Raw genomic sequence first — 26,247 nt, 5'->3', positions numbered from 1 at the left:
TCAACAGGTTGTGCACCTTAAAATTCTACACTATCAATTGTGTCTCAACAGAGTTGGAAAAAAAAAAAAAAAGATTACGGGTGTTGCTTCCAAAGACACTCAACTAGTAAGTGACAGATTAAGGATTTAAGGCAGGGCAGAGCTGTATCACCTCATGAGTAAGTCTCTCCTAAGTGTGAGGGGTATATGTGTGGGATGGGATGGTGCTGGTGAGAGGAATCATCCTTCGAGGTTGGTGACCTTTGCTTTGAGTCCATCTCCATATTCGGCCGACCCTTTGTTGTTGACATCAAGAAAGTACCTCATTTAGGCACCTTACAGTAGAGTAGGGAGTTGACCCTAGGTCTGGCAGGCTGGTGCTGGAGGATCTGATAGGCACACTCAGAAAAACGGGGACCCACAGCTCCCCACCAGGCAAGTTGGGTGGCATATGGCTGAGGCTGCAATAACGACAGTTTCTCCTTTTCTAGGTTGCTTCTCGTGTTCATCGATATGCTGTCACCTTTGTAGAAATAGAGGTTTGATTGTTGATTTGCTGAGTGTCACCTGACCTGCGCCCTGAATCACCCCAAGAGAGAGATGGGCCTTACCCTACAAGGTCTGTATTCAAAGGGCTGAGAAATGTAATTGATGTTCAAATGATTTGTTATTCGTACAAAGGAAAGAAAACGAGGATTCTATGTAGATTAACCTGGTATTGGTTCAAATATTGAATTTTTAGGTAAAGTATTTACTATTTTGCTACTTAATGAAGAGAATTCATATGTAACCATCAAAGCTGTGTTGCAGATCTAGAAGTGACCTTTTATAGACACAGGGAAGCATTTTCAGAATTTAAAAATTATTCTTTTTTACAGTTGGGGAACTTAACGTGTTATAGCGCAAGGTACACGAGAGGGATAACCAGGGAATTTTAGCTTCCGGAGTGTAGTCTTGGTTGTGTCACTAATTAGCTAGGTAACTTTTGACAAGTTACCAGCTCAGAACTATGAAATATTGCAGCTAGGAGGTGCAGAGACTTCATCCTGTGCACCTTTCTCACTCAACCAAGAAACTGGGGCCCAGAAAGTTTAAATAACTTGACAAAGAGGTTATATTTTTGGCCCGCGAAGTTCTCAACAGACAATTTTTTGAATAACTGAGCAATAAATAATCTGTAAGACTCTTATAGTTTCCAAATTCTATGATCCTGTGAGGTTTTAAGTTTAAAAAAATAATTTTCCCATCTATATTAGAAATATAAAAATGTGGATTTTTATGAAAACCCACATTTTCATATGACTGTGTAGATGTACTTAATAATTTCTAAAAATTGACAGTCTGCCTTAAGTGATTAGGCAGATAGGCTCTAATTCATCTTGCCTGGGGTAATTCCCACTGACTTCAAGCCTTAAATGAGGTATGGAGGAAAATGAGAAATGAGCCCATAGAGTTATAGTATTAAAGAATCACAGAGATCGTAACCATAGAGGATTTTGACTAACTCACATTAATTATCCAATTTGTGAAAGAAATAAAAGAATTACAGAGAGCTAAATTTCTGAAAAATGAGTATTTCCAGTACTCTTCAATGAAGCCACGTATTTCTATTTATAACGTTTCCTCACAGGCTGTATCATTTCAGAGGTGGTTGTTTTGTTTTTGTTTTTGCGATGGTTGATCAGCTATCTCATAGTCTGCTTATTCCTTATCACCAGTGGAAACTGTCCAGTGTTAATATAAAAGTTGGATTTTTATGGTAAAACAAATAAAATCAAGCAGTGAGAGATGGGCTCTTCGCATACTGGAGCACTGAGGAATGCCCCACGCCCAGCGCACAGACCCACACCCACAGCAGGATCTATAAAGACTAAAGGAGGGATGGGGACAAGATTTACTGTTTGTCTAATAAGTTCCAGACGCTATGAAAACACTTTATAATCCTCCTTGAGATCTCACAAGTTTTGACAAGTTTGGATTGTAATCAAGTCCATCTGATCCAAAGGATGCTTTCAAGGACTCTTCTTTTTTTCGATACCTATTTACTATTCCTGTTGGTGCTTTCAGAAATTTAGTTAGAAATCCAGCCTGTTGTCACTGTTTTAAAGACTTCAGATATTTTATTTTATTTATTTATTTTTTGACTTCAGATATTTTAATTTCATTTTAGTTAAATGATATTAGGCGCACCCGTCCTTCCTCATTTAAAAACATTATTAATCAAAGTGTTCATTTGAATCATTATTTTCCTTGTACTCTATATATTTTGCTTTTTCTAAGCTAACCTTTATTATTCCTGCAGTGCCATAGGACTGTTCACCCTTCATATCATTTTAATCTAAGATTACCATGTTATTTTATTTTATTTTTTTATTTTTTTATTTATTTTTATTTTTTTTTTACCATGTTATTTTAAAACTTAGGACATTATTTATTTAGCCCAAGCCCCCCCCCCAAAAAAAAGTGGAGGAGTTTGTGTAGTTTAGAATACTGATCCTAATTTGCTTGTTTTCAAATTCTTGTCCAGTTGACAATGGGTCATTTCAGAAATTGTAGTATCTTGAGTTCTTACAAAAAAAATTTTGCGCAAGTTCATATAAGCCAAGAAATAAAATACTAAGATAGTAATTAAAAATATATCCCAAAGCAATTTAAAATAAATAAAAATCATTGGCCTCTCTCTCTCTCTCACACACACACACACACACACACCCCACCACGATGAATTATGCTCCAGTATATAAGAGCTGAAAAGTTGAAAAGAGAGGAGGCAGAAAAATCTGTTGCAGGTAAAAAGACTTGCAGGTGGTAGAAAACCAGTCCTATAAGATTTAGGGAGGTAGAACAATTTCTGCCCTTCTTCTGTCACAACTTCATGTGGTATGTGGCAAATTTGTATGTAGCATAGGCTTATTTCAATATTTATGATGGCTGATGTATGGTAGGTTAAGTTATTTTACCCACATAAAAAAAAAAAAAACAATTCTGAAGTTGGTGAATGTTTTTACCCATGAGACGAGGATGCCAAGAACCACAGGGATGGCCCAGCACAAAGGAAGAAGTCACAAGGACCTGGAGACTCAGGAAGAAGAGACTGTTGGAGAAACAAGTTGTACCTGTTGGTGATACGTTAGACAAACTGACGTCTAGTCATTTTAGAGACGCTTCGGATGAGTGCTGGGGACTGGGTGAAGAAGCAGCAACACTATTTCCAGACTATTCTGTGGGTAAGACTCGGAAAGTTCATCAAACTTGGTTTTTGGCAGTTCAAGTTAACCCAGAAAACAGAAGAGGCCAAAATCATTACCATTGCTAATGTCAGTTGGAGGTAGGATGGGCATAGGCAGGGCTCTGACCATGGCGTTGACATTTCCATTTCTCCATAGAGAAATAATATGACATAATGTTAATAACCTGGTCACTGCTTCCCAAATCTCATAGGTTGGTCTGGTCCTGTGTCCATCTTATTCAGTATCTGTATCTTAGATGGAAAGTCTAAGAAATGCATGATAGGAGAACAAAGCAGTTGTCCTGGCTTTGACAATTTGCAGCGCATTATTTCTTCAAAACTTTCAAAACTTAAAAAAAAAAACTTTAAAAAATCTCTATTTTTGAATTACAAGAATTAAAAGGCTGCAGTGGCAGTGGCAGCTTTGAATCTTCGTTTGAAAATAATTCTTTAATACTTTGATGTATTTTCATCATCACAGAGAGAGCAAAATATTATCAAAAAGGCGTAAGTTCTGCAGTCAGATATGAGTTCAAAATCATCTTCCACTAATTTTTTGTTCCGTGAGCCTCAGTTCCTTCACCAGTAAAATGGGACATAATTATACTTACTTCTGTGGGGCTGTTGTGAAAATAAACACGAAAGTAGATGAAGTATCTGGCTTATTGTAGGTACGCAACAAAAAGAAGCCATCATTAACTAAATCCTGTATCTATAGGAGCAGTAGTATTTAGCTTAATGTTCAGTTTTTACTTGGGCAAGAATTATAATTATCAGCGACCAAGATTGTCTATCTGTTGTATCTACATTTTTTCCCCAAAGAAGGGAGACATCTGCCTTAGAATGTAACCCCCTGTAGGAGGCAAGTTTCCTGCAGGAACATCAGGGAAGCCTTTGAGAACTACGTTGCATCACAGCATTCCAAGACTGAGCAGCTCATTCCTTTGGTGGATTATGGTGCCTTCCCCGTGTGATCCAGCTAGGGAGGAATAAGCCACCCAAAGCTTCCTTGAAGTTTGCTTATCTTTGCAGGGAGAAATTTCTAGGGTAATCCTTTGCAAGTTTCCTTCTCTGACACCCATTTCTGCGTCAAAACAGAGGGCAGACCTTCCAAAGAGTTGTATCTGCTTACAGCTAATTGGGTAAAGCATTTACACGAGGATTTTGCAATAACATAGGCTTGTTTTAATTTGGTTTTGAAGACTAATCCAAGGACAGCTGGACCTTTTCCTGTTACTGGGAGAGACTGTGGAGCGCTCTTTCTCACCTCCCAGGGATTCAAAACATGAAATAAAACACTAAGTTGCTATTGTCCGCAGAATATAAGAGGTATAAAATATCAGGAATTGCACTGATACATAACTGCCACACCCCCAGCCCTGAAGGCCTACTCCACCAAAGATCATTTGGGGGATAAGATGAAAAATAGAATGTAATCTTTGCCATGAAGGAATTTCGCATTTAGTGAAGGAGAAAGTCATGCAGACGATAAGCTCCCATGCTGAGCAAAATTTAGTGAACGTTTTAAAGGGCAGAAACAATGTTGAGTGGAAATTAATTGTAATCCAGGAAATGGGGGAGCTAACTGGTCACAGAATGAAGTCATCATTTCATTTGAACCAGGAATAAAATGAAGAATTTCCACGGGGAGCTGTCCGTGTTCACATGGAAGCGACGTCTAGGGCGTGAAGGGCAAGGACACAGCACCGCTGGGCAGGGTGGGGGGAGCGGGGTTGAAGGGCAGGTGAAGCTCCATCAGTGAAACCGGAATAAAATGTTAGGTTGACACTGGGGCAGGTGTGCAGGGGTGAGGCTGATCGAGCTGTGCTTTGAACATGCTCAGTTTGAGATCTTAGCATAACCTTAGGTTCTCTTTGTCTAAGAGACAGAATTTTGAGCCTGGAGCTTTAGTGGGGGGGGGGGGGGGAGAAGATGGGAACTGAAGGCAGTTGATTTTCAACAGCATAATCGCAGCGGTCACGGTCCCAACCATTGTTGGAAAGGTGGCAGTTACAGTCATGAGCACGAAGGTTGTAGCTGAAACCGAGGCAGGGACCAAACAGGAAGTTATGGGTCAAGACCAGAGGAGGCTGAGGAGAGATCCTTGGGGTTTTCTACCCTTCAGGGCATTGGCCTATGAAGCTGGGCCCATAAGAGACACAGAAAAGGGAAATTTTGAGAAATAGGAGAACCAAAAAAATGCATTGCCCTAGAATCCAAGGGGAAAGAAAAAGCTTCAAAGGGGAGCTGGCCGTTAAATGGGTGGTGGGGGGATCCCTGGGTGGCACAGCGGTTTGGCGCCTGCCTTTGGCCCAGGGCGCCATCCTGGAGACCCAGGATCGAATCCCACGTCAGGCTCCCGGTGCATGGAGCCTGCTTCTCCCTCTGCCTATGTCTCTGCCTCTCTCTCTCTCTCTCTGTATGACTATCATAAATAAAACAAAAAATTTAAAAAAATGGGTGGTGGGTTCCTTACAAAGGCTGAGCGACAAGGACAGCAAACAGAACAAACCTGCAGTTCTGTAGCTGCTACAGGTGGGGGGGGGGTGCCCTCTGCCGAAGGTGTGGTGGAAATAAGATGAGAGACACACGGTGTAAGTGGGCTCACTCTCAAAGGGTGCTTGGTCCAGGCCCTGGGAACGTTGGGCCCAGTTCCTGGGAGATGGGACAGGCCAAAAGAGTGGATGACCTTTGGGGGATAATTAAGAAGGCTGTCATTGTCGCCCCTACCTCTCTGGCACAGGGGAGATGAGGACCGCCAAGGGTGAGGCTGCCAGGATGGAAGCATAAACCAGCATTTGAGACCAACACGTGGCATAGCGGACACAAGTCAAGACCGAGGGCCTCTCTGTGTTTCCCCAAGCCCTTGTCAGCCTAAGCCTGCTGGGGAAAGCGTGCGTGGGGGGAACCCAGGAATTCAAACACATGAACAGCTGGTGATTTTAAGAGTAAGATCCAAAGATTTTAAGATTGGTTCTCCTGCTCCCTTGATTTTCTTCCCTCGAGATCAATGTGGCTTTTGACCAAGATGGCCTTCATGTTCCCCTCGCCTTCTCTAAACTTTAAGCACGAGTCTTTCTGACCCTCAGCCCCTGACCTCACTTTTCTGAGTCTTTGCTTCAGATTATTGTAAATTATTTTCTCAGTCCCTTAGAGATGTAAATCGCCTCCCCGGCCTCTTGCTAGTTTTAAAACCCAAGGATGTCTTCCTCAAGGACCTGGGAGCCATCCCCTTGAAATGTAATTATCAAGAAAGGTGGGGCCCCTCATCTCTCAGTATCTGTGGGAGGGTAGGAACCTGACTTCCGAAGTGTCAATTAGCAAACACAGATGGCTTAATCATGTTGGCCAACCTCCCCCCAACGTCCTCCAGTACTTTTTTACTAAGTCACCTTGGTGCTTAAAAATCTTCCTGCCTCTTGTTCCAATAAAGTGGAGTTCAACCTCTCCCCTGCCGCCATCGTCTTGACTCCTATTGCAATAATATTGAGTAAAGTCTTCCCTCGCCTATTTAATTCCATTTGCTGCTTTTGAGGAGCGTGTTTGGTTATCATGGGAGCTTTGATTCTTCCTCTTTTCTTCTTCGGAACATGCTCAGCCTTCTCCTGGGTTGGCTCGATCTGGAGAGGCAAGGTTACCGTACTTCTCTGCTAGGTGCTGAACTGGCCCAATGCCTTGGAAACATGGTTTATAGAATGGAAACTGAGAGATACACCCCAGCCAGCAAAATGCAAGTATTCTGGCCCTTTCCCTGGAATGTAGTATACACAATACTTAGTCATTTAAAATATAGAAATGACTAGTAATAATTTCTGATATTAGGGGGCTTGTCCTGCATCTCTCTGCATTTGTGAAACTTCAGAGAAGTGGAATCTAGTCCTGAATAATGGAATCTGAGCTCTAGGATATCCACTTGGTTTAGAGTCAGCTGTCTCCCATATGCACTAAAGGATAAGACCATGCTTTAAAAAGATTTATGAAATATTTATTGAAAAAAAAATACAGCACATGTGAAGAGGCTTCTTCTCCAAACAAAATAACTTGGTCATTTTATTTTTATCCCTGAAATGCCTACAGGCACCAGTCAACATCATGGGCTAATGGTTGAAAACGAAGCTGTACTTGAGTCATAGGAGGCCAGAAATAAAAATAAAATAAAATAAATAAGCAAAAATGCACTTTCTTGTGTGGGTGAAATGCTATCATTTAAAAATAGCCAAGAGGAGTTCTCTGCAAAATTTATTTTCAACAAATGTAGTTCCTGGGCTGTGAGCTAACTTTTGGATAACTTCAATTTTGACTAGATGTTAATACATCCTAGAAGGGGAAAAAGACTTAGAATGGCAATGCCGACACTCTCAAGGTATTGTTTTCTTTATACGTCCTATGATTCTGATCTGGCACTTTGTATCCTGCAGATAAGTAAACACACATCGCCAGGAAAATGCTCATTCTAAATCTAAATAGCCTTGGGTGTGGACGTGAAAAAAATCACCCTTTTTTTGCCATTTGAACTTCAGCGGGTAGAGTTATCAATTTAGAAGATCCCTGATTTTCTAGTGACAAATTCTTGCTGGGCAACACTCTTGCTGGGTGTTACGGTCCTACAATAAAAATAACCCCCTGCTTTTATTTTTACTGAAGAGTATGGTGTCAGTATAACACAAGTTCAGATGACACAGAGGAGAGAACTAAGTAAGAAATAAGAATGAAACCCATACAAGGCATTTTCCTCCTGCCTTCGATCATTAAGGCATCAAGGGAATCCGTTGAATGTGTTCCCTATATATACTCCCGAAGTATTATATGAGAACGACAGAACTTTCACAAAAATTTATAAAGCAAATTTCACACTGAATTCTTTTATCATCTGAAGGGGAAGGTGTAACTTCAACATCCAAAAAAAAAAAAAAAATCTACAGAGGCTGCATTCGGGTTAAGAAAATAAAAAGAAGAATCCTTGACAATCTGCTCACACCACGGAACTGGGCCCACATTTTTTTTTTTCCTATTAAATGTGCCCGCGTGGCTTTGTGACGGGTCACCCAAAAAGCTACTCAGTGTTTCAGCTCCTGTGGTGGGGACACGCCAGGTGAGCACCAATGACCAGAGAAGTCCAAGAAGCGAACGTGGAAGCCACTGCTTCTACAACTTTAAAAACTCAAACCCTCCCTCTTACAGGGACATAAAATTCCAAAAACCAATTGTAGAGGTGCCATCGAGGGCCTGGGTATAAAAGGGGAATGATGCTTTGCAAAATCCCCCAAGACTTCCCGAGCTGAGCTTTTTCATGGTAATGAAGAAGTGTCAGTGGAAGTTGATGGGGCCTGCGTGCATGCATGCGTACGGACGGGGTGGGGGCCACGGGGTGGGGGAGACGCCCGCATATGAGATTTTAAAATCTGAAATGTCATTTGGAAATCACTTGTGTACTCCAAGCCCAAGCCCCAAACTCTGCCTCTGCTATTAAGAATGGTCTGCAAACCAGGTCAGTCTGCTGTAAAAAATTGATTTGACAACAGCAATTTTTAGTTGCTGATGGCTTGAAGTTTGCAGCATTTTCCTCTGCTGTGATGTGGTGTGAACAGGAGGATGTTTATCTGCTGCTTATGTAACAGCCTGATGAAAAAAAAAAAAAAAAAAAAACGGAGCCTGTGCTTCTCTCCTATTTGTCTTCTGCATTAACCTCTTCTTGGGGTCAGGCTGAAAATGCTATAGGTACTGATCGCGGCCCGTTATCAACATTATTGCTTAATGTGCCATCAACCACAAGTGTAAGTGGGCTCATAATCACCACCACGGTCCTCCCGGGAATCATCTATCTGGGACTAACTCTGCAAAAATCATTTAAAAGGGTGACATTTAAAAAATAAAGATTAAAAGTTCGGAAAGGAACAGAAGTCACCCACACCGGGCCCCACTGGCGTGTAAATCCAAGTTTCTTAGGGCTGCGAGTCTCCGGGAGAGCACGACCCAGACCTCCTGCCTCCACCGTGGCTGCTCGGCTCCCGCAAGCCCCCCGACTTCCCCCCACGTACAAAACCCCTTCGGGTTTGAACACTGTCGTCTGAATGTCGAGCACGGTCTTGGCCAGGACACAAGCGCCGAGGCTGCAGGGGGAAGCCTGGGCAGTGCAAAGCATCTTTTCCATGGGAATTTGAAATATGCATTTGGGGCTAGCCATGGGGGGGACTCCCTGGTTCCCTTTTGTCACCAGGGCTGGATGAAGGCTGTCTGCAGTCACCCCACTAGGCTTCGGGAGTAGAGGCCCACCCGGCTGCGCCCAGCCTGGCCGCACACGGTCACCTCGGGGGGCGTCTGAAGAGCACCCTGGGGAGCCGGCTGCGTCCTGGCCATGCTGCACCCAATTCTAGTCGGAGCTCTTCGCTCTAAAGGATTATAGGGCTTAGAAACATAGGATATTTGCATTTAGTTCTGGAATTATTGAAAATGGCAACCACTGGGAAGACCAGGATGTTTAGGTACGAGCTGCACGCGTGCTATGACTGACATGCCTTTTTCCAAAAAAGGTGGCTTTGGCATCAAAAATTAGTCATCCTATCAGTAGGAGGGGCTTTGCTGCCAATAATCCCCAATGCAGATTACCGTGCGGGGTGCTCACCAGCCCCACCTCGTGCGGGGGTCATCGAGGCCTGAGAGGCTTCGGGAACCACCAGCCAAGGAGCCAACCGGCCTGAAAAACCACTACTCTTCTCTGCCAAGAAGTTGTGGAGAGTGAGAGAGGCTGTTTGTATTTCTCCCTTCCTCGAAAAGAGAATAAGATTATTTCTCAAATATTTGCCGAGGAATCTATCATTCTAAATGCATTTGAATGGTCGTAGAGAAATACTTCTGTTTTAAGGAGGCCTCGGCGGTGCCGGAGAAAGTGCAGCAAAGGCTCATGTGGAAAGACCTCTGCAGCGTGCTGCAGCTTGATTGTTCACACTTCAAAGCAATCCTAGGAAAAACTGTAAATAAGGACGAGGCATAAAACTCAGGCGGCACCTGGGAATACTCAGCCCACTGCCCCACTGAACAGAGTCGGCTTCTGGCAAACGGCCAGCCTCCGAGGATAAATCTGGAAAGGCTTAATGTGCACTGAAGAACCCAGGCTCTCAGAAACCATGTGAGTGCACTTAGCTTCGTGGCACTTAGAGAACTTGTCTGACTCCCTCGAATATGAAATAGATCTGGTCCTGATGGGTGACACCAGCTTCTAGGACCGTGGGCACACCTGCCCGACAATTCGGAGTTTAGACCAGGGGAGTGCCTTTCTCAGGAGACACTTCTTCCTTCCTCTCTCTCCTTTGATTTATTATTATTATTATTTTTAAGATTTTATTTATTTATTCATGATAGACACAGAGAGAGAGAGAGAGAGAGAGAGAGAGGAGAGAGAGGGAGGCAGAGACACAGGCAGAGGGAGAAGCAGGCTCACTGCAGGGAGCCTGATGCGGTACTCGATCCCAGGACCCCGGGGTCATGCCCTGGGCCCAAGGCAGGTGCTCAATCGCTGAGCCACCTGGGTGTCCCTCTCTCTCCTTCTAAAGGCACATTTGGACCGAGCAGAACCTCGGCAGCAGTTCTTGAACACTTTAACCCAATGAAGTTACCCTGGGAAGGTAACTGGGCGAGGATTACAAAGTGGGAGTCATGGAATGATGACAAAGGCTTGGGGAGGGTCACACAACCCAGGTCCCACGGCGATGGCCACACAGCCCTGCCTCCCCTCTGCAAGTACAGACTGCCATCGCGCCTAGCAGCGACCAGCTAAGGGTTTTTTGCATTGCTCATCCTAAAATAGTCCCGGGTGTTGAAGTTTCTGTCCTGTACTCCCCAGAGTAAGGCCCTTTGGCACAGGAACCACTGCAACAAACATAGGCCACAGATCACTTGTATATTTTAAAACAGGAGATGCACAGACATCGCATAGACTTTTTTTTTTCTTCCCATGATAGCCTGGTAATAAAAAATTTTAATACAAAAACCTTTCGTCTTCAAAGGGATCTGAAAAAAAAAAAAGTAATTATCGAACGCACCAGCAAATGTTAGATTTCTATTAAGTTAGCTCAATTTTCCAGTGTCTCTTTTCTTTCCTTCAGCATACATTTCTCCATTGCTGGCTTCCCCAGAAAAATAACCGCTTTGAATTTATCCCTGAGCTAAAACCTATCGAATAATTGACAAAAAATCTTAGCTAACTTGAAAAGTGACTTCCATAAAACCCCGTTTGCTATTTGGGGGCACATTCTGCGCTCGGTGAATGAATGTACCCTTTCCCCCCATTTTATCAGCAGCAGGAAGAGAATCTTCTTCAAATGTGAAACTTCCTTATAAAGCCAAATATCTTTTGTGCTACTGTGAGTCATACCTGAGCAAGTCTTTTATTCCTTTGTGATTTTTTATCAAAGTTCAGATATTTTGAGAAGATTGTGGAATTTTCCAAATAGGGTTCACGTACTACATTCTTCAGCTATGCATTTTGTTTTGTTTTGTTCTCCCAAAAAGCTATGAGGACTAATCCAGAGCCTGACACTCGTCTTGCGTTTCGCATTCAATCAGTCGACTTCTTAAGACGGCAATGACTTCAACGTTGGTAACTTTGCGTCACCACTATGGTTGTATCTGTTGTGAAAATACTGAAAAATTGCTACACAGGTTGGTAGGGAGCCGCCTCTGCAGGCCCTTGGAAGGGTCTCTGTTCTCTCTGGCCCCACCCCAGGACCACCAGGCCCCCCTTGCCCCCAGCGACCTCAAATGCCTGTGTACCCTGAGCCCTGGAGCCCTGCACCTCAGCTAGATTCAGCATCTATTCTGGTGGAGGGTTGCCCATCTCACAGGTATCCTTGAAAACTCACCCCAGCTTGGGGGCCCCTGGTGGGTTCATGGGCTATGCATCAGCTCAGATCACGATCTCCTCCGGGCCTAGGATGGAGCCCTGCTGCCTCAGGCTCCCAGTGGGAAGCCTGCTTCTCCCTCTCCCTCCTCCCCTCCCCACCTCCCTCACCCTCTCCATCTCTCTCAAATGAATAAATAAAATCTTAAAAAAAAAAACCCACCCTGGTTTATGTGTACTGGAGACAATGGGGTTAGACTGTCGAGGTTGAATCCATCCCCATCACCTTCTTCATAGAATGGAGATAATAATAAGCCTTAGCTCAGAGGGGTTTTGCGCCCATTAAACAAGACAATACACGTGAAGCGCTTAGAATAGCACCTTTCAGTACATGTTCAGTATTGTCTTCTTTGGCGCCCGAAGAAGGAACAGAGCCCAAATTTCTTGATTACGAGCTTAGAATTTTTCCACTAGGCAACACTTCTCCCGCTCAAATGTTGCTAGCGATACAATAAGGTACAATTCAAGAGCAACCACGTGAGTGAGAAATGAAACCCATTTCCAATCTCCATCGACTTTGAAAGATGATTCACTTGGTAGGATTGCATGTGGATTTTACAATTTACAATACTACGATGCAGAGAGACGAGAGTGATAACTCGCATCCCCTGGAGCCAAGTAGAACTTGAATTTGACTGAAGGGGAAAGTCAGGGAGTACCTCACTGCCATCTAGCACTGGCCTTCCCTTCCCGAGGATGATGTGAACACTTGCACCTTCGAAAAGTGCTACATTAGCTGCCCCTACAGCAGCTCCACTGTCTAGGCAGAAGCAGGGCGGGGGGGGGGGGGGCAGCGGTTGGTGATGGGACCACAGTAGGTGAGGGGTTCAAGGGAACAGCATTGTCTTTGCTTTAGCCTCTCCGTGCTTTGTCCCTAAGCACTGCACAGTGGGGTGGATCCTGGTCCTCTTAAGCCAATCCAATTGGTTCATTTAAAAATTAGCTCCTGTTTTCAGCGTAATTGCCAAACTCTTGTCACTTTTGATGTGAATGTGGTGGGAGGAGAGGGGCCTGTTAAGAGGTGGGGATACGAAGAGAAGGATAAAAGGGAGATGCCAGCTAATCCAATTAAATGGCCTGTCTTCTTGCTGTGAATTAAGTATCACCTTCCTTTTGCCCCCACTTTCTGTGAGAGGGCATGACAAGCATTAGCCGCAGGAGTAATTGATTATTCTATTGACACCTACTACACTGCCAGATGTCCCAGGCTGGGATGCACTCCTTCATTACTGGACTCTGCATCATAAAAATAATTTAAATTGGATGGCAAAACAAAATAAAATAAAAGAAACTGGATGTGTGAGCCTGACTCAATATCAGTCACAAAAGCAGCCGTATGAGTGTGTTTAATGAAAGAAGGACAGCACGGTCAAATTAGTGTTGGTCATATTTTGGAACACGGTTGGAACAGATAGTTATGGTTTTTTCCCCCTCTAAGATTATCAAATTCTACTTCTAAGGTTACCTGGCTACATTATTTATTTATTTATGTTGACAAATAGGTTCTCCCCTTAAAAATGCTTCTTTGATGAAAGTGTAATTGTTTTGACAGAAAAAAAAAGGGATTTAATAGTGACATGACCCCCATAGCCTGTTTAGTAAAGATGAATTTTTAATTAAAGAGGAGAGAGAAAAGTGAATGACCTGTAGACACTCAATGATTAGATTTCTCAGCTAATCTCTTCTTTCTAGGATTCATGAAGACACATGCACAGCCATGGGTGTGGTGAATCTAAAATGAGCAAATGTGTGGGTGAGTGTATTTCTGCTCCTAAGAGGCCATAAGATGTCTTCAGAGCCAGAGCCAGGTCTGGATTAAAATCTTCAGTAGCCAAAGCAATAAAAACCATTATGAAAACTTTTGTTCCCACCTTCTAACGACTAATTAAAAAAAAAAGAAGTTCAACTCTTACATGTATGTAAGAAAATTGGGCAAAGTTCCAATTTCTCCCATATCAGCTTATAATGCTTTTTCTTGATATATCAAAAATAAAGCATTCTTATTCATCTAGATTGTTGCACCCCAGCTTTTCTGGAGCCCTGAAAATGTGCTTAGTCTGTCTATTGGGTGGTTAAGGGTTTTCATTTGAGAAAATAATGTTTTAATTATTATTAATATTATTATTTTTACTGCTCCTTTATCATCCAACTTCTGATTCAAGAGTGTTCACAGGAGTGTTGACTCCTATGAAGCAGGTTCATTTTGAAGTGGTCACTCCTTACCTTGTTTCTGCACTTTCTGTCTCACCCACTTTGCAAACCATATACTACCCAGTAGCCAGTCATTGTTCACAACACTCTCCCTCTTCAAATCCCTAAATGGGTTCCCATTGTCATGATACTAATGAGGATGACAGCAAATACTGAAAGAGCATTTTGCTACTTGTCAGGTTCTATTTTTAGGGCTTTTCCCATACTAACTGATTTGATCCAGAGAACAATCCTGCAAGGTGGGTACTATTATTATACCCAGTTCACAGATGTGAAAATTGAGCAGAGAGGAATTAAATATCAACCAAAATCGCACAGATGCCAAAAAGGCAGAGCCAAGATTTAAACACAGGCTGTAGTTTCAAACAGTAAGTATCAAAAAACCTAAAATTCTTGCTTTTAAATAAAAAAGGATAAGAATAATGACTTCTCAACAGCATTTTTAGAAGCTAGAAAGTCATGGAGCAAAACCTTCAAAATTTCATATGAAAATTCTTCTCAATCTATATTTCCATACCTAGGAAAACTATCAATTAAATGTGATGGTTAGGGGAAAAGGACATTTCAGACATGCAAAACTCAAAACAAAATGGTCCTTTCCTCGGGAACCTACTAGAAGATGTGTTCCACAAAAGGAATGAGTAATCCAGATTAAAGATAGCTACAGAATCCCAGAAACAGGACCACAGGAGAGAGTGAAGGGAGTTTCCACAGTGACAGTAAAAGTAGTCTAAGACAGATGAGTAGCAGTTCTAAGGAACAGTCTATATATGACCAGAAGATTAGGAGCTTCAGAAAAAAATTAGAACTGATAAATTACATGAAAAATGTGACCAACTAGAACGTCATATTGAGAGATATTTTATAGAGCTGTTTGAATTCTAAAAGCGATTTGAGAACTACCAAGCAAATTTTTTAAATCCCTAAAAAAAAAAAAACACTCTAGGAAAACAAAACAACAAAAAAGTAGCACAAAAAATGGAAATGTAATCAAAATACTCGATTCATTAGTAAAGAATATGTTCATGCTTGTAAAAGTGAAATCACCTAATATGGATTTAACAAATACTTGTGATTTAACAAAACTTGGAAAGTAACAGGGAAAATCTTCATTGATTAAAACAGAAAGTCACTGGACAATGTCTAATTGACTGATCAGAAGGTAGTAGAGTACAATATGCACACACACACACACACACACACACATTTACTTTAGAAATAGGAATGCCCCAGAAGGATGGACAGTGTTGAGAATGGCTGATTCTGGCATAACAGGCAGGAGAGAGATTGCTGTTTTTAGTTTGAGTCTCATGGGTCCAGTGGACTTCAATGTTCATGTATTACTTTGACAAAAATAGTAAATGTACTTTTTGAACTTTCAGAATTAATCATGTTAGATATATTTTTTAAGATTTTATTTATTTGAGAGAGGGGGGAGACAGAGAGAGCATGCCTGGAGGGAGAGAGAGAAACCGACTCCCGCCTGAGCAGGGAGCCTGACTTGGGGCTCAATTCCAGGACCCTGAGACCATGATCTGAGCTGAAGGCAGATGCTTAATGGACTGAGCCACCCAAGCAGCCCAGTCACGTTAGATATTAGAACTTTTTTTGATATAAACCCAACATTATGTTCATAAACAACAAAATAATAGCTACCATTAATGGGTGCTTACTCTGTGCCAAGCACTATGACAAGGGATTTTACACATTATCTCATTTAAAAGCGTGGCCCAATCCTGTGGAAGTTGACATTTTTGTTCCCATTTTATGAACAAAAAACCTAAAAACCAGAGAGATGGAGGGACTTTCCCAGGATAACTACCTAGGAACAGGAGTCATGAATCCTGTTATAAGACTATATTAAGTGCTGTGGCAAACTTCCAAATAATCTTCTAAAGTGGCTGTCCCATTTTGTATTTCTACTAGCAAAAAACAAGAGTTCTTATTATCCCATATCCTCCTCAGCAATTGGTTTTGTCCATTTTTTAATTTTAGCCATTCTAATAGGTGTATAATGGAATCTCATTAATTGGAACTCCATAATGACAAATAATATTGAGAATTTGTTATAGGATTATTTGCCATCTATATACTATCTATATAATTTCATTGGTAAGGTGTCTTTCATTGGTAAGGTGTCTTTCAGATCTTTGTACATTTTTAATTCAATTACTTATTTTCTTATTGTTACATGTTTTTTATATATTTTAAACACAGATCCTTTATGATATATGTGTTGGGCAAATATTTTGTCCCAGTGCATGTATGGCTTATACTTTTATGCTCCTAATAGTGTCTTTCTCAGAGCAGACGTTTTTTAGTGAAACCCAACTTACCAGTTTTTTTCTTTTATAAATTGTGCTATTATATTTAAAACTTACCACTGAACCCAAGGTCATGTATATTTTCTTATACATTTTTATATTTTTTCAAGAAGTATTATGGTTTTGAATTTTACATTTAAGCCTTGACCCATTTTGAGTTATTTTTCACAAAAGGTGTAAAATCTGTGTCCTGCTTTATTTATTTATTTATTTTGCATGTGGATGTCCATTTATCCTGGCACCATTTGTTGAAGAGACTGTTCTCTGTCCATTTATTTTGCTTCTTTGTCAATGATCAGTCGACTTTAGTAGTATAAGTCTATTTTTGGATTTTCAATTCTGTTCATTTAAGTTTTGTGTCTATTGTTAATATCATGCTGTCTTAATTACTGTAGCTTTATAGTAAGCCATAAAATCAGGTTGTTCTCCAACTTAGTTCTTCAGTATTTTGTTAGTTATTCTAGGTGTTTGTCTTTTTTACATAAACTTCAAAATCTGGTTTTCAATATCCACAATATGTCTTTTTACATAAACTTCAAAATCTGGTTTTCAATATCCATAATATCCTACAGAGATTTTGATTGAGATTGCATTGAATCTATAGACCAAATTGGGAAGAAGTGACATCTTAACACTGTTGAGTATTCTTACATGTAAATTTGGAATACCCAAACATTCAGATATCTTGGATTTTTTTTTATAATTACTTCATAGTTTTCTGTATATATGTTTGTGCATATTTCATTAGATTTATACCTAGGTATTCCATTTTTGAGGTGCTATTGTAAATGGTAATTTTTTTAAAATTCTAAAGTTGATTGTTCTTTGCTGGTATTTTTGTATATGAGCTTTTTTATCCTAAGACCTAGTTATTACTGTTATAAATTCTAGGAATTTTTGTTGTTGATGTTTGGTATTTCCACCACAGATTGTCCTATCATCTATGGATAGTTTCATTTCTTCCTTCTCAATCTGTAAACTTCTATTTCCTTTTCTTATTTTATTGCACTGACAAGGACTTCCACTATAATTTTGAATAGGGCTAGTGACTGAGTACATAATTGCCTTGCTCCTGAATTTAAAGGAAAGTTTTCTGGCTTCTTAATATAAACATGTTGTTTGGTGAAGGTTATTTGTACATATTCTTTATCAGACTGAGGAAGTTCTTCTGTATTCCTTGTTAGCTGAAAGTTTTATCTTGAATGGAATAGTATTTTGTCAAACATTTGATTCTGTGTCAACTAACCTGATCATATGATTTTTCTACTTTAGTTTACTCCTGTGGTGAATGCAGGATTCATTTTCTAATGGTGCATACCTGAAATGAATTCCACTTGGTCATGGTATACAATTATTTTTATTGTATTTTTTTCTGAAGCATTGTGCTTACAATAATTTTTAAAAGTATAAATTAGTTGTTGAACATAAGAGGGAGGTCTATGTCAGTGAGTCTCTGCTGAGCTGCGAGAGGTGACACTTAATGAAGCTCTGGCGTTTGCCACAACTCTTACAGAACTAACATAGTTAGTTGCCACAACATTCCATGAAATCCTCATCGTTTTCTTCAGAAATTTGAACCTCAGGTGACTGTCAAATTATACAACCTGAGATGTTTCAGAGAAATCGCAAAATATTTTACACCTTTGTTATATATGGCAACATATTCTCAAAATTCTTGCCAGGATGAAGGGGGAGAATATTCAAGGAAAAACATCTCCCAGATTTTGGGGATCCATATATAGCCTTCCCCCGAAAAATGATATGGAGAAAATAAAGCCAGTGATGGCTATAGTACAGAACGTCTAGTACTCTCAAACTTTTCTTAGGTAGGAAAAATAATCAAGAAATAAAGTTAGATGGGTTGCCTCCTGAGTCAGGCAGTGACCCAGCATTTTGGTTAAGCAGATACTGACATCTCCTCTTGCATTTCTCTTCTCTGTGGCCAGAAATGCCTGCTAGACAGGGAGACTTTGAATTGATATTCACTGTCCTACCTATGCACAAAAGTCTGTAGAAGAATGGAAGGTTCACCAACTAATCTCCCTGACAAGAAAATTTTAGCCCTAGGCTATAAAAACTTTGTAATGTATAAAACTGCACCAGTTATTTTTGTGATTTTTATATATCTATACCCAGATAGACTACAGCTGTATGTAGATTTGCTACCCACTATGTCATGATATCAGATGAATAAACATACCACCGAGGCTTTGTTTAAATATGTATAGAGGGAGCATATCTATGGAAACAGCACTTCCACTGCTTACTGCTTATTGGTAGTCACGACATAAAACATACTATATTAGCAGTATGTCGCTTTGTATAACAAGGCTGACCTATAGGAAAATAGAGATGATGCATTCAACTGTAAAGCTCACATTAAAACTTTATCAGGCTCACACATACTGAAAGCAGTTTTTTACACAAAATATGAAAAAAAATCACTCATACAAGATACCTCTATTTTGATATTATGCCCTCAGCCTCAGACATGTCGAATCTCAGTAACTTTATGACTTAGGAATTATTTTATAGTTATTGGCCTCAGAACCAAAGTTTGTCTTAAAATATACTGAGTGCATTATATATATGTTATTTTTAACAGAGACAGATGCAAATTAAGATATTTAACATTCAAGAGTTGAAAAATATTCAAATTCACAATCACTGACTGATTTACTTTTGTTATTGGTATAAGATAACATTCATTGTCTGAGTTCTTATGTAATTTGGTTTTAAAGAAGTTTCTTATACCCATATTTCATTGGTAATGTGTACAATTAAAGCATTTATATTGAAATGTAGAAAAAAATATGGTTGTAAGCATTGCCATTTAAACATCCAAGTTTTAGTTAATTTAGTATAAGAAACATAGTTGTAGGTTTCTGAAAGTAGAATGTTTTAAAATATTTTCCCTTCATTTTCTTAACTCACAGATTTTGTATATACACAGTTCCCTGGCAGTTTTTTTCTGTTTTCATGTGACCCAACAGTAGGCCTGAAGCATTATAAGAAGTTTCCCTGAATTGCTCAGTCTGCAGATTACTAAAAATAAATTGATGAATATGCCATTTTTTAACACTGTCAGTAAACAAAAGCCAATGAAGTTCAAATATCTCTTAAAATAAGGACTTTTGGGGATTTGTGATTTACAAACACTGTCCTTATTAACACAGGTAAGATATATCTCAAATGATAATATATTATGCTTACAACAAAGATAGAAATTTGTTTTTCTACTTTTCAGGTCCAAATTTAGTTTCTTTATAGCATAGAAAATATTAATTTTTCTTATTTCTAGTTATTTCTATTTCTTGGTCCCAAAGAACTATCTGAAATATACTTGTAAGACTAGGGTGATGTATAATGGCTCAGTCACAACACAATTTTATTCAGAAAGAATGAATAAAAACATGCAGTTCAATTTAGTATATTGATCCTGTCTTTACTGTTTATCTTAGATTTTTAAATTAAAACATGATTTCTTAAAATATTGCATTAAAATATTTACCTTTTTTATTATTTACCTTATTTATTATGATAAATAATCACCCTCTGTATTTTTGCACCACGGGCAAATGCCTCACTTGACTCATCCTGGCCCTGGTTCAAGCACTCCTTAAACAGTGAGTTTACCAGGTAGCCCATTAGGCTTTTTACAGATTAAAAGTGTTTCTGACTATAAAGCAGTAAAAAAGGAAAGTAAACATATTTTTAGAAGTTAATTTGGTATTGAGGTGCAAATTAAGTATATTTTGAAGAATTTGAAGGATTTTAATTCCTTAAAACACATATTAGAGTCATATAAATGATTACATTTGAAAGCAGAGTACAACAGTATAGTCTTCAGATTTTAGTGGTATTTATATATACAATAAAAAATGGAGAATATAGAAAATGCAATCAAACTAGTTTAAAAACTGTCAAAAAAGTGTGCATAGAGGGAAAGTACCTCAACATAATAAAGGCCATATATGATAAACCCACATCTAACACGATAATCAATGGTTAAAAATGGAAAGCTTTTCTGCTAAGATCAAGAACAAGGATATCCATTCCCATCACTTTTAGTCAACATAGTATGGGAAGTCCTTGTCAGAGAAATTAGGGTAAATAAGAAATAAAAGGTATCCAAATTGGAAAAAGAGAAGTAAAATTATCACTATTTATCACTATTTATTATCACTATTTATTTCACTATTATCACAGACAACATAGTATATATAGAAAAACCTGAAGACTCCACCAAAAAACTGTTAGAACTAATAAATAAATTCAGAAAAGTTGCAGGATACAAGAATCAATATGCAAAAAAATCTGTTGCATTTCTATACACTGACAATGAACTTTCAGAAAGAGATATTAAGAAAACAGACCCACTTACAATTGCATCTGAAGAGAATAAAATACTTGGGAATAAATCTAATAAATCTTTCAGTGTGAAAGAAAGACTTACACTGAAAACAAAACATTGAAGAAAAAATTAGAGAAGACACAAATCAATGGAAAGGTATTCCATGCTCAGGGATTAGAAGAATGAATATTATTAAAATACCCTATAACCCAAAGCAATCTACAGATTCAGAGCACTCCCTATCAAAATTCCAGTAGCATTTTTCACAGAAATAGAACAAACAATCCAAACTTTTGTAAGGGACCACAAAAGACTTCAGTCAAAGCAATCTTCAGAAAGAAGAACAAAGCTGGAAGTATCACACTCCTTGATTTCAAACTATTTACAAGCTACAGTAATCAAAACAGGATGGTACTAGCATAAAAACAGACACATCAATCAATGGAACCGAATAGAGAGCCCAATATTAAACCCTCCCATATATGGTCAATTAATTTACTAAAAAAAGGGGCCAAGAATACATAATGGAGAAAGGACAGCCTCCTCAATAAATGGTCTGGAAACCCTGAACAGTCACATGCAAAATAATGAAATTAGACCAACATCTTATAGTGTACACAAAAATTAATTCAAAATGGATGAGAAAGTTTAATGTAAGACCTGAAACCATAAAACTCTTGGAAGAAAACATAGGTGGTAAGCTCCTGGACATCAGTCTTGGTGATGATTTTTTGGGCTTGACACCAAAAGCCAAGGCATCAAAAGGAAAAATAAACAAGTGGTGGTAAATCAAATTAAAAAGCTTCTGTGCAGCAAAGGAAACCAACAAAATGAAAAGGCAACCTACCAATTGGGAGAGAATATTTGCAAACCATTTATCTGAGAAAGGATTAATGTCTAAAATAAATGAAGAACTCATACAACTTAATAGCAATAAATAAATAAGTAAATAAGCCATCTGATTAATTAACGGTTAAAACAACAATAGTTATTTTTCCAAAGAAGACATAGAGATGGCCAATAGGTCAATGAGAGGATGCTCAGCATCACTACTCATCACGGAAATGCAAATCAAAACTACAATGGGATATCACCTTAAACCTGGTAAAATGGCTATTACCAAAAAGATAAGAAATACATGCTGGCTAGGATGTGGAATAAAGGGAACCTTTGTGCACTGCTGGTAGGAATGTACACTGAAATAAGCCACTATGGAAAACAGTATGAAGGTTGCTCAAAAAATTAAAAATGAAGCTACCATTTGGTCCAGTAATTCCACTTTGGGGTATTTATTCAAAGAAAAGAAAAGAAAAGAAAAGAAAAGAAAAAAAAGAAAAGAAAAAAAAGAGAAGAGAAGAAAAGAAAAGAAAAGAAAAGAAAAGAAAAAGAAAAGAAAAGAAAAAGAAAAGAAAAGAAAAGAAAAGAAAAGAAAAGAAAAGAAAAGAAAAGAAAAGAAAAGAAAAGAAAAGAAAAAACGCTAACTTGAAAAGATACCTGTGCCCCAAGCTCACTACAGCATTGTTGGCAGGAGTCAAGATATGGAAACAAACTTAGTGTCCATCAATAGATGAATGGATTAAAAAATACCTGATACACACACACACACACACACACACAAATATTATTCAGCCATAGGAAAGTGGGAAATTTTGCTATTTGAAACATGAATGGATCTTGAGGGCGTTATGCTTAGTGAAATAAGTCAGAGAAACACAAATACTATAGGTTAAAAGATGGGTAAACGGGTGAAGGTGATTAAAAGATACAAATTTCCAGTTATAAAATACATAAATCACATACATGTGACTGTAGTTATTATTACAGGATTGTATATTTGAAAGTTGCTAAGACAGTAAGATCTTAAAAGTTCTTATCACGAGAAAAACACTTTTATAGCTATGTACGGTGATAGATGTTAACTGGACTTATTTTGGTGAAACATTTTGCAGTATATACAAGTATCAAGTCATTATGTTGTACAGCTGAAACGAGTATGGTGATATAGGTTAACTATACCTCAGAAAACAAAAGATTGATTTTATTGGGAATTAATTTTTGCTGGAAAGTCAGTGGTGGATTGCATTTGTGATCACATCAATAGGTTGCATTTCAAATGCAATATCCAAGCCAGGAAATCTTTTTTGCTTTTCAATACTTTTCTGAATTCTTAGAAGACTTGGATATTTAATAATCACATTTTTAATATGGTAATGATGAGTGTTGGTGACTAAAAATCAGAAAGAGAAAAGTACACTTTTCCTTGACTCCAAGATCCCTAATGAACACTTCCAAAGAAAGAGTGTAGCATTTATGTCTCTTCTTTAGGCCACTAGAATCCTATGTCATATTTAGATTAGCTTCTGTCTTTGCAGGTAACATTATTCAGTGTTGGAAAAATATTTCAACATTAACTTATATATAATAAATGTATGTTTATAAATATATATCAATTAAGTTATCTTTTATTAAATCAAATGTAAAATGAACTGGAGAAAACATTTCAGTGACCCTATTAAGGCTTCAATGATATATTTCTTCACCCTAATTTTCAGAGGTTGGTGGACCTCTGGGATTGTCCAGTTCTCTGGTTTACTGAGGAAGAAGCTAAGAGAAGCAAGTGACTTACCTGAGATCACAGAGCTAATTAATTGTGGAACCTAAATTAAAACCCAGGTCCTCTGGGCACAAGTCAGTAAAATCTAGGGCTGAGGTGAATGGGAGGCAGTATTAAGAATACCTCCAATCTGAAATCGCTGTTTTTTCTTTTTACTTTTTCAATTAAAATTTCAGGTATAATTTACTTACAATAAATTGGACAATCAATATCCAATTAGACACATGTAGATCCTTGGATTCCGAACTGTTCCTTCACTAAAAATTACTCAAACCAAACCAAACCTCTTGTGGGCCTCTGAAGTCCACTCTGGTCCACCACTTCTGAATGCAGGCAATTAGTGATCAATTTTTTGTTGTTGTTATAGATTAAATCAGTTCAGTATAGAATTTCACATAAATAAAAAAAAAGAATTTCACATAAATAGGTTTATCCAGCATAGATCCTTTCTGTCTGGATTCATTAGTTCAGCATATTTTTGGTCAGATAGAATTGTGTTGAATGAATATCCCATCCTCTGTTTATCCATTTATCTCAGAACTTGAGATGTTCCTATCTTTGGACTATAAATAAAGGTTCTATGAACATGAGCATACACGTTTTGGGATGGAAATAAGTTTTCATTCCTCCGGTGTAAATAAATGAAGTGGAACTGCTGAGTCATATGAACTTCTGTTTAACTTTATTAGAAACTATTAACCAGTTCCCTAAGGCACCATTTTATATTCTTGCCAGTGAGGTAGGAGAGTTCCCTTTGCTCCATGTCCCTGCCAGTGCCCGGCATTGCCACACATTTTAATTTTAGTCTTTCCAATGGGTGTGGACTTTCGTTTTTCTTTTTAAAATTGTTTTGGATATTTGATAGCCTTCCCATTTCCATTTAAACTTTCAAATTGGATTTCAATATGCACAAATCACCTCCTGGGATTTTCACTGAGATCACATGGAATCTGTAGACGATTTGGGGGATAATTAACTTGCACGTATTTTAAAAATATTTTCTTAGGGACAGATCTTGGTTTTTATGCTGTTTGTTTTTCTTTCTAATGGTTCATGCCACATATGTAGACATATAATTGATTTGCATATATGTTCTTGTATTATATCCTTACTAAACTCCCTTACTATTTCCAGGAGCCTCTGTGTAGTGGGTTGTTTTTTTTTTTTTTTTTTTTTTTACATATGATCGTGTCTTCTGGGAATAAGGAATGTTTAATTCTTTCTTTGTAATCTATTTTTCTTTAATTTTCCTTTCTTATTTCACTAAGACCTGCAGGATATTACTGAATGGAAGCGCTGGATGGAAGTAATCATCTTTTCCTTGTTCAAATACTTCCAGAAAATAGTTTAGTGCAATTCTAATGTTAGCTGCAGTTTTTTGTAAGTTGTCCTTCAAAATTTGACAATGTTTCTTTTTATCCTTCGTTTGGTAAGAATTTTGTTATAAATAGGTGTTGCATTTTGATACCCTTTTTCCCTGAATCTCGTCAGATGATTATATGGATTCTCTTTTTTTTTTTTTCAGTACAGAGGAATACTATTGTTTGACTTTTAAATGCTAAACCTATCATGATTTCGTAGTACTTCATTTGGTCATTATGCATTATTATTTATATGGATTGCAGAGATCATTTACTTTGAAACTTTTGTTGGGTATTTGAGAACTTATGTGTCTATGTTCATGATTAGTATTACTCTGTGATTGTCTTTTCCTACAATTTCTTTGTATCATTTTGATATCAGAGTAATCGTGGCCTCAAAAATAATTAGGACGGGGATCCCTGGGTGGCGCAGCGGTTTGGCGCCTGCCTTTGGCCCAGGGCGCGATCCTGGAGACCCGGGATCGAATCCCACGTCGGGCTCCCGGTGCATGGAGCCTGCTTCTCCCTCTGCCTGTGTCTCTGCCTCTCTCTCTTTCTCTCTGTGACTATCATAAAAAAAAAAAAAAAAAAAATAATAATTAGGACGTATCTCCTCTATCTTTAAATCCTGAAATAAATAAGATTTATATTAGTTATTCCTTAAATTTCTGTATCAAATTCACCAGTGAACCTATGTGGGTCTAAAACTTACATCTTGGAAGGCTTTAATTACAACTTAATCACCTATAATGGCAGTTCTGATTTTCTGAAGCAGTATAATTTCATATAAGTTTTGATAATTTGTGTCTTTCAGGAATTTTATGCTTTTCTTATAAATCGTTTGCAATATTCCCTATTTGTCCTTTATGTCTGGAACTCAAGGTATTTCTTAATATTGGTAATTGGTGTGTGGTCATTTCTTTTCATATTAACCATTCTAGCTAGATGTTTATCAATAGTATTTTTTTTTTGTTATTACAGTATAATGGACATACATTATCCTATTAGTTTCAAGTGTACATCACAGTCACTTGGTATTTGTATATGTTATGAAATAATCTTCACGATAAGTCTGGTTATGACTTTAAGAAACAAGCTTTATTTTATTTTACAAATTTTTTTAATTTGTATTTATTTATGATAGTCACACACACAGAGAGAGAGAGAGAGAGAGAGAGAGAGAGAGAGAGAGAGGCAGAGACACAGGCAGAGAGAGAAGCAGGCTCCATGCACCGAGAGCCCGACATGGGATTCGATCCCGGGTCTCCAGGATCCGCGC

At 38.5% G+C, this 26,247-nt stretch overlaps 1 long non-coding RNA gene across 1 annotated transcript in view; it reads left to right on the top strand.

The window, feature by feature from the left end:
* Positions 1-26,247, top strand: part of LOC144288246 (uncharacterized) — a 65,932-nt gene that overhangs the window by 9,057 nt on the left and 30,628 nt on the right. The window contains exons 2-3 of the long non-coding RNA XR_013356218.1: positions 471-598; positions 13,797-13,857. This is a non-coding gene — a long non-coding RNA (uncharacterized LOC144288246). The remainder of the gene's footprint in view (positions 1-470; positions 599-13,796; positions 13,858-26,247) is intronic.

Source organism: Canis aureus, chromosome 18 (genome assembly GCF_053574225.1).
Source record: "Canis aureus isolate CA01 chromosome 18, VMU_Caureus_v.1.0, whole genome shotgun sequence".
Taxonomy (NCBI): Eukaryota; Metazoa; Chordata; class Mammalia; order Carnivora; family Canidae; genus Canis; species Canis aureus.
Note: the sequence above shows the minus strand (reverse complement) of the source record. Positions and strands in the feature narration are given on the sequence as shown.